Source organism: Arachis hypogaea, chromosome 16, assembly GCF_003086295.3.
Source record: "Arachis hypogaea cultivar Tifrunner chromosome 16, arahy.Tifrunner.gnm2.J5K5, whole genome shotgun sequence".
Taxonomy (NCBI): Eukaryota; Viridiplantae; Streptophyta; class Magnoliopsida; order Fabales; family Fabaceae; genus Arachis; species Arachis hypogaea.
The window spans coordinates 126,249,566-126,259,329 of record NC_092051.1 but is presented as its reverse complement, the minus strand read 5'-3'; the positions used below and the strand labels follow the sequence as shown (position 1 = coordinate 126,259,329).

At 33.3% G+C, this 9,764-nt stretch overlaps 1 long non-coding RNA gene across 5 annotated transcripts; it reads left to right on the top strand.

Moving 5' to 3' along the window:
- The first annotated feature begins 2,788 nt into the window (after positions 1 to 2,788).
- Positions 2,789 to 9,530, top strand: LOC112754906 (uncharacterized). 5 transcript variants are annotated; one of them, XR_011874539.1, is made up of 6 exons: positions 2,868 to 3,554; positions 6,613 to 6,647; positions 7,319 to 7,499; positions 7,597 to 7,696; positions 8,975 to 9,025; positions 9,124 to 9,530. It is a non-coding gene; the product is annotated as an uncharacterized lncRNA (long non-coding RNA). The 5 variants fall into 5 exon arrangements; XR_003178844.3 differs by having other exon boundaries at positions 2,873 to 3,554; positions 7,257 to 7,499; XR_011874540.1 differs by lacking the exon at positions 6,613 to 6,647 and having other exon boundaries at positions 2,789 to 3,554.
- The last annotated feature ends 234 nt before the right edge of the window (positions 9,531 to 9,764 follow it).

Sequence of the window (9,764 nt, the reverse complement as noted above, 5' to 3'; positions counted from 1 at the left end):
TGGACGTTTGCAAGATTAACCACCATTCAGTCAATCTGTCATAATATTGTTATGCGAAAAATGAAGAATCCTAAAACCAATTTAAACAATTACCTCGCAACCATATGATACATGTAAATCTGTCGCTCAGGTGGACACCACTTAGGAAACCTCTGGTATATCCAAGATGCCAGTAGAGGAGTGTAGCCTGCGATGTCTATGGTTGAGTGGTAGCGCGCAGAGCAGAGGGAATGGTACGTCCATGCTAGTGTAACACCCTACCACACAGAGACTTACGCCTAGGTCGTAACTGAAAGATGGTAGGGCGCTACGACCTCTAAAAATAAAATACATATGTATATAACAAGAATAATGTATCTAGGAGCCTTGAAAGAAAATGGGTACGATCAAAACAAAACCGAAGGTACAACGCTCGCGAGAAACAGAAAGATAGAAGGCTTATACAAAAAACTAAGAGACAGATATATATAAGTAGAGTTCCAAAAGATAGTTATATAATCAAGATCTAGACTCGACTTGCGAAGTAAAGGCTGGCTAGAATATATATACATACACAACTCAACAGTAAATCAACAAACAAAAATACAAATCCTAATTCTCCAAAGTCAACCTCTAGGAAGGATAAAACATGTTTTTATACAAGATCGAAGAAGGTATACACACACACACACAAATATATATATATATATATATATATATAATTACATAACATAAATAGCCCCAAAAAGTACATCTTCACTTCCAAAAGAGTCGTCCAGCACGCTCAGCAAGGTGCCTCACGTCTTGTATCTGAAAAACAACATGTGTGGAATGAGAACCAGAGGTTCTCAACATGGTAAAGGTGCCCACATAGTTAATATATAAGTTCCTGGGAAAGCCAGAGGCATTCCTAGAGCTCCGACACTTAGATTCAAACTTAAAATTAATTCTAAACCCGAAATCTCGGTAATCTATCTAAGAGAATTCTATTTCTAATCTAATCCTTCACCTCCTGTCAATCCAAACCTCCTCATCACCGGTGTAACTACCCTTAGCGTCACCTCTACCAGCATGAGAAATCTCTCAATTACAAAGACATACAAAACATACAAGTAATACACAATTAAAGAAACATGTACAACAGTTAAGTCATGTAGCATATAAACATATATAAACAATTAGACAAACCAAAATATGCATACTCAAACAAAACATACAAATGGACATGATGCATGTATACCCTATGGCCGATGATATCATCTGTTGGTTATCCAGTCAAACCTGACATGTCCAGTAGCGATCCTTGGACAGTCCTAGGGATGCGAAGCTCAAAGCATATGCATATATATAAATAACCAATAATCCATCATGCGGCTGGGTCAAAGAAATCTCAAATCTCAACCTGGAACCAGTGGGGGCGAGTCACTATGTTTGTGCAGGGAGACTAAGATCAATCATAAATAATATCCTGTAGCAAGTGGGGCGACCACTGCATCTACCCAGGAAGCTCACAATCATCTCAACTGGAGCAAGTGGGGTATACCACAACCCTTGTATCTACCCAGGGAGCTCAACCATCTCATTCCGAAGCAAATGGGGGCATACCACAACCCTTGTATCTATCCAGGAGGTCATATGTCTAGAAGGAAAAAATGAGGTGGTGAGAGTGTGTGACTTACTCTCCTCAGAAGAAGTTAGTGAAGCCTCTGGTAAACAATAATAAAACCGAATTAGGAATTAGTTTGAATCATAAGTAAACTATTTAAGTAAATAACTACGAACATTTAAATTATAAATTTATTTACATAAAAAATTTTACTTACATAATGAAAATGTGTAATAAAATAATTAACTTAAAAGTCTGTATAATATAATGCAAATGAAAATGTTTTGTAAGATAACTAATGACTACACTAATAAACATATATTTTATTAGAAATTTAAGTAACAAAAATTTAAGAAAAAACCATTTACTTAAATATTTAGTAAATACAAACATAAATATTTTGCTACTTAATCAATTTTATTATTAGAAATTGTTAATAACCTTAATTAATAACTAAATTAATAAACATATGCTTAATCATAACTTAGGTTAAAGAAAAACAAACCTAAACAAATATTTAACTAACATCCATTTTAACGTATGCCTAACATCATACCTAGCATTTAAACCACTCCTAATCATATATTCATTCTTCTAACAAATACTGCATACTACCTCTATAAAAATACCCTAAGTATGGCAACATATCTATGCTTTAACATAAGTATAAAATGAAAAACAACACCAACCTCAAAGTCGGCCGCCCTTGCAATGTGCCAAGTCACGTTCAGTCTGTTACTGTTTCCATCGTGATTATCAACGCACGCCATATTCTTTAAGTAATTCGGAAATATGATTAGACAATGATAAAAGTGGGAGAAAAGGCCAAAAGTTGAAAGTCAAAAGCTCTTACTCAATGATGTGGACGAGATGCATATATATAGGCATCCGCTTCTCTTATCTTGTTTATAGCGTAAACGAAATAATATAACACGTATCTCGTTTACACTGTGAACGAGACAAGGGCTTTACACAACACGTGTATAAACGTGCTACGACCACATCGTCTCGTACCTTATCTTTTTTACAGTGTAAACGAGATACGTGTTATATTATTTCATTTACACGGTAAAAGAGATACGAGAAGTGATGCATTTCGGTAAAAACGCTCCAAATTATTTATTTCGATAAATAGAATATTTTTTCATTTATTTAAAAACAATCCATCTATTAATCCATTCCATCTTATAACATTTAAAAAGAGAATTGACATAACTAATTTGAATCAATGAAATAGAAAATTTAATAGTCTATTTAAATAGGTGTTAAGAGTTTAATTCTTATTTTATATATGTAATAATCACTACAGCAGAGGCGGAGAGTAGCGGCGGGTAAGTAGCGGCCGTGGCCATAATCGCCGCAGATTGGAAGGATTGCGGCAGAGGTGAGCTACGGTCTGGTAGAAGTCACAAAACGGCCATGGATAGCGGCTGGGTAGTGAAAACCACTGCGAAATTGGACATATATATCTTCAAGCTTCCTTGGCTTATCCTATCTTCTTAGCGCGAACAAGTGTGGGAGCAGAGGTGCGAAACACACCCACTCTCCCTGTGCCGCAACATCCACAGCGACTGCTTCAAGAAACGCCGCTAGGGGAGGATCTTATCATAATTCATTTTTTCAATTCCCCTTTTTATCTTATAACCAGTAATTGATTCCCCCCAATTTTGCAGAAACCCACGAGTTAACCTTGGTAGTGCACGAAACACTACCATCGCTGCTTTATCGTGCGCCATTGCTGTTGATCCATCCATAGTTCCCGAAACCCTACCCCCTCATCCACGGCGTGAAAAATCCCTCACCTTGGCTTCACCCTGTGCCTCTGTGTGGGTTGTCGAGTCGCGCGGGGTCCATTCGTGCTTCTCTCACCGGCGTCGAAGTTTCCTAATTCCTCGATCGTGCGTGACACCGTTACACCCTCCTCCACCGTGCGCCAATCTGAGCTATCGCGGCCTCTTTCCTGTCACTGGTTCATTCTGACACTTTGATCTTTCCTTTTTTTTTCATTCTTAGTTCATAATTTTGAAAAAGGATATTTATATCTTCTATTAATTGTGGTTAATTGATGCTGTTTAGAGTTAGGGATTTGATGTTACCACTTTTTTTTATTTAACGGGTGTTGTGTATTGAAAGTAATAGTTAGAGTAGATAAATAAAAAAAGGTCATTATCATTATTAGAGGAATGAATTGGTCATGGATCGTGCTTCCTATTTTTTCAATTGGAATCATTAAACAAGAGGGACTTAGGTGCGTATATAGAATAAAACAAAAAACGCTAAGGTGTTCATGCTGATCTACATTATGCTCTTTGTATGCTACTAACAGCTATGTTCTGCTTCTGATCTTGGAATTGCTAAGATTATTTGGTTTAATAGTTGCTGATCTAATGATGTGTGTTAGGGAAATTACTTGCAAATTTTGATGCTGATTGTTGTCATTTTCTGGTCATTGTGCTTATTCTGCTATTGCTTATTTGCTATTGCTATTGGACCACTTCTCATGGTGTTGATTTGTTATCTTTGTTGTTCATTTATTAATTGCACAATTATGTTCCTCACAATACTGAGTTGTTACTGATGTGTTGCTTACCAATTGTTATGTTGCTGCCATTGTAGTGTTACTCTACTCCTAACCAATTTGGTTCATTTTATGCTAAGTGCTGCTGTTTGGTTGCTACTATGCTTACTGTGACAAGTTGTAGTAATCTTAGACTAATTAATCATTCCCTAATAGGTTAAGTATCCTTCTAGCTTAAATTTAAGTTGATTTTGGTCATTACCCTTCTTTAGTCTATCATCAAAAATAGTAATCGGGTCGATCAATAGTCACACTTGCTGCTTATATCACTCACCATGAACTTACTAGGCCCTTTATAGTTAATTAATCTTGCTTTCTTCACCTTTTTTTAGTTCTCTTAGTGTCATTTGTTAAAAGGATTGCCATAGTATCTATTCTCACACATTATGTTTTCTATGTATCTAAATCTAAGAAAAAAAGTAAATCATGCTATTGCATTCTCGGTTCCTTTTACTATATGTGGCAAGTTGATGCCTATATGATTTGTTCTTATGTTTTACATGATTAAATTTCTGTCAACATCATCTGATGTCACTTTTCAAGTCTCAGTCTTTTATTTCCCATCTGATTTTTAATTTCAGTTTTCATTATTTGATGGGAATAGCATTGCATAACGACGGGACTAGTCTTTGTACCTTTTTATACAGGTTAAACTGTTTGTTGCTAGTATTTATTCTTCTGGTTCAGGTAATTTATACTAGATGGCATTGTTATCCATTGGCAAAATCAAGTTATGGGACCTGGTTGCTATAACTCTCAAAGGAATAGTTCCCACACACTTCATTCATCTTGCATGTCTTATTTTTTTTGTGACAATCTTGCTTATCTTATAAGTTCATTTACTGCTATTTTTCTGCATAAAAAAATGAACAAAAAAGAAGACAGGATAGGAATTTTATGGGAATTTGATTACACTAAATGTATTAAGGAATAGGAAATTTTCATTTTGGTATGTGGTAACCTATTAACTTGCCTGGACTAGCCTAATTTTGAGTGATAGATAGTAGGTAAAAAAGAAAATGTAAGAAAAGGATAGGCGGAGAGGAAGAATAATGTGTTAAGGGGGTTTAGATGTTTGAGAGTTTTAAGAAGAAAAGTGAAAGTAGGCTTCTATGAGATTACACCTTGTTTGGTATTGTTTGATCTTTTGTTAAAATTGATAATAAGCAGGTGAGATTTTCTTCGCTGTGGGATGTAACTATATCATTCGTCTTATATTCTATGCAATTCATTGGATAGATTTATTTATTCCCTCCATTTCTTATTGATGATCTTTTCAATTTTTTAATGCATACATAAATCAATGAAATCTACATTTGCTAAGTTAATTTCTGTTGATTGCTACTTATTTATTATAAGTTGTATAGAATAAAGCAAATTAATTTCTGTTGATTGCTAAATTAATTTCTGCTATATTGGATGATAGGGAATTAGAAGTTTAGGTAATTACCATTTTTTGAAAATAAAAGAAATAAGAGTTATTAAAAAATATATAGCATTAGTTTATAACTATTAGGAAAAAAAAGCATAAAAAGAAAAGACAGTAGAAAACTTTTAACTTCAAATGGTTCAATAATAATAGTGCTTCTCAAAGCAATAATACAAATAGGATAAAAAAATTTTCTCTTACGGGTAAGAGTTCTTCCTAATGCATTTGCATATTGTTATGATAATTTATAACATTTTTTTTTTCAAAAATTAGAAATTTTAACAATATAAATTATTCATAATGTGCATGATAAATTAACTTAGTGCCTATTTTGAATTCAAATCATCATCATAAATAAATTTTTTTCTTCGAACTATTCCAAAAAATAATAATAAGACATATAAAAAATGTGAAAACAGAACATAGGCAGAAAAAATTGAAGAAAAGCTCACTTTATTTTGTATGCTATTAGTACCTTTCATATTTTTCTTATTATAACAATGTGATGAGAGCACGATATTTTTTTCGTCTAGTGCTCTCTTTCAATTATGCATAACTATATGTGGGGAAGAGGAAATTACTATGTTTAACAATGTGCATCATGCATATAAGTTAAGTTGGTGTCATTTAATATTGCATTTTAAAAATTGTAGTGTGTATAATTGTATAAAGTTGTGCAATGTGGTAAATAAAATATTGTTTGAGCACCACATTGTAATAATGTGATTTTGTGTTTTTGATTTTTTCTTTATATACTACTTATTTAATATCTTGTATTCATTCATGATGTATGTTAGCGTATTTATGTATGTTAAATCACTTTCAATAAGTTTTAGACAAATAGAAGTAATGTGCACTCTGTTTTCATCAAAGACCAACTCAAGGGCTTTATTCTTTGTATTTTTTTTGTTAGAAAAAAGATTAAATGAGTAAATTATATGAATGTTGAGTTTTGTGTTGATGGATAGCCCGATTTGCTGGGGAGTTATCAATGTTAATGTTTTGGACCTTTTTGTTTAGGTGTTCTTGTTATTTGGATGACCCTGCTGGCTCAGGTAGTGTCTTTTGGCTTGTTTCTACATTTTGTATGCTTTTTGGGGCTACAACTCATGAAGCAAAAGATATTTCATTTGCTAGCATTTTATTATCTTTTTTTTTTGTGTCTTACTCTTCTTGCCCTGCCTTTTTTATTCTTATTTTTTATGTTCTTTTTCGTTGAACCAATTATTTGCATCTCCATGGTAGAAGACAGGATAGGAAAACTATGATCAAATATTCTTAGAAGTATATCTAAAATCATATATCTACAATTTCAAGATTTTATTCTCTATCCATTATGATCGTTTAGTTATATTTTTTGTTTTAATTAGTTTTTAAATCTAACTTTCACCCCTATTTTTTTTTTCATTTTTTAAAGAAGCTTTTCTTTATCTTTTCATTTTTTGGACTTGGAACCAGCAATTCTTTCTCCTAGTATGTTTAGAAAGCACAAAATTTTGCAATGAGTAAGCAGCCCCTCAATAGATTGAATTGATCGAGTTATTTTAGATATTTAAAAACTTATTCTCTCATAAAAAACTCTTTTATCTAACTGGTTTTTCACAATGTTGTAACCTCTCCTTTAAGTCTTCTTGCAGTCACATTTTTATATTGTCTTTGTACAGTCTTTCTATGTCTATGGCTTATCAGAGAAATTGGAGAGCCGAGACTTCTTTTTGGTTTGCAGTAGCCGCTGATTCGTAGAGAAGATGATAGATGGATCTCCATTCTCTTCGTTGGACCACGCAACATTCTTTGCAAGACAGTTGTGGTTTAAAGAGTCTCGTATACAATCATGGCTGGATGCCTTCTCTGAACACAGACACCTCACTCGAGCCATTGGTCATGTGCCTACTTCAATGATGAAGGTTTGATTGCTGCTGCCCTTACAAATTCTGAGGTCTTTTTCATATTTTTTGGATGAAACCCGATAGAGATTTCAGTTGATTATGTTAAAATTTTCAGAATTGCTTCAATGGGATCGAAGGTACATTGCTAAATTTGGTTTGAGTTTACAACAAGTACGGACACGTGGTTCTCACAGAAAATACTTGATGAGGTGAAGGTAAATATTCATGTGTTTACTCTTGTATTCATCTATGTTTGATGTATATAACTGTTCTTTATTAGCAATAAGGAGCATATAGTAGTCTATACATATATATAAGTAAATCGCTTTTCTCTTGGTTTTTATATTCATGTAATTTAAAAATGATGTCCTGTTAGAAATTGTAGGGACTACTAGATAATTAAGATGCCGCGAGATTTCTGTATTTAATTTCTTTAGGATGTTTATGATCAATGATGTACAATCTGATGCAAGAAAAAATTGTGGTTTCAAAAGGCCATGTGACAAGAGAAGCTATGATTAGCTAGCTAGTTATGATATTACATCCTTTTAGGTCTTTCTTCTTAATAAATTATTAAATTGTTCCCAAAAACCTGCAAGAATCTCTGCCTAAAATTTTATCTTTGGAGAAAAAACTTGTCTTGTGGCTTAAATGAACCATAGGACACTCAAAACCCCTCTTTAATCTGCAGAGTTTGCATGTGATGTGAAAACGCTGATGTAGCTTTTTTCACTTCTCAATATCCTCCAAAAATAATAAGTAATATTGTTATAGAACCCTTTCACACTCTGATCTTACGTGCTCCAATTCATTCCTATTTCTGCACTTGATCCCTTTTTCTTCCTTCACTAACTGACCTTGGATTCTCGCCATCAACTTGTAATCTTGCAGCCTGTTAGGGACGTGTATTATGGGATGCCCAAAGTCCGCATCACGTAGTCTGGGATGTATGAAGAACAATTAAACTTTAGAATTTTAAGTGTATGAACTTTTAATATATACAATGATCATAAACTGGTTCTCTAACACGGTCAGACCAAAGCTAGCATTAATAAGCTAGTATTATACTAACAAGCTAGCATTATACTTATCAGACTTAGAGCCTGTTAGGTTGAGCTGGATTATTAGTTTGTTAGTCAGTTAGAGTGGAGGGTCTGTTTTTGTTACACCTTCTTAGCTGATTCTATTATACTAAGCTTCTATATATAGCTAATACAGTCTCTCTTGTATACACAGAGTCTCAGTCAGTAATAATTCAATAACTCTTCTTGCATTTTAATATGCTTGCTATCTAAAAAAAATTAATTCTTCTTCCAACGAGTCACCTGCTTTCTAATTTTTAGGTTTTGAGTCTCTGGATTAATTTTGAAATTCATATACTGTAAAGGATTACAATGTATCAGGTTATATCCAAACAGTATTTGAACATTATTGTTGGTATTTTGTGCTGGCACGCTATGAAAATACTCTTGTCGTTAAACTGGATATTGCAGCACGAGAGGAATTCAAGCTCATAGAACATGGAATTGAACGACTTTGGGGATGTAAGAAAGACAACTTTTTGGCTGTTAATGTAATAAGATTATGTTCACACACTAATTCTACATATTATGGGCTTGTTTGGCTATGATGTACTTCTCAGGGTTATCTCGATCCCAGATTCAGGAGGCATCCGAAGAACCAGGGGAGGTGGTTCCATATTCAATGGAGAAAAAGGACGTCTCCTCCGATGGCTCTGATGAGGCTGATTCTGTTGGATGAAAGGCCTCGATGCTGTCATATGACCTCAATAAAACACCAGACGAGAATGAATATCCTTATAGTGGAATGTCTCCTGAAAAGAAGAGTGTGTGGCACTTGACTATGTGGGCAAAACGATACTTGAAACCTTGAGGATAGTGCAATAGTTTAGTTGAAAAATTTCGATTCAGGTTTATAGAATAGCCAAGACTTGTTTGTTGAATTTGTCATGACTTTATAATTGTTCAGATTATTATACTTACTTTTATTATTGTTCCCATTATTATTATTACCATTGTGATTACTATATTATCAAGACTGATACCCTCTATCATTTTAGTACACTATCCATTATTATTATTATTATTATTATTATTATTATTATTATTATTATTATTTTAAAATTAAAAAAAATCAATAATAAATTTATTTTCTTTAATATTTTTATTTTTCAGATTCCTCATGCGATAATCATTCCTGTAATTATACTATTTTTATGAAAATATATACTCATTATAATAAATATTATTATACTTACTATTA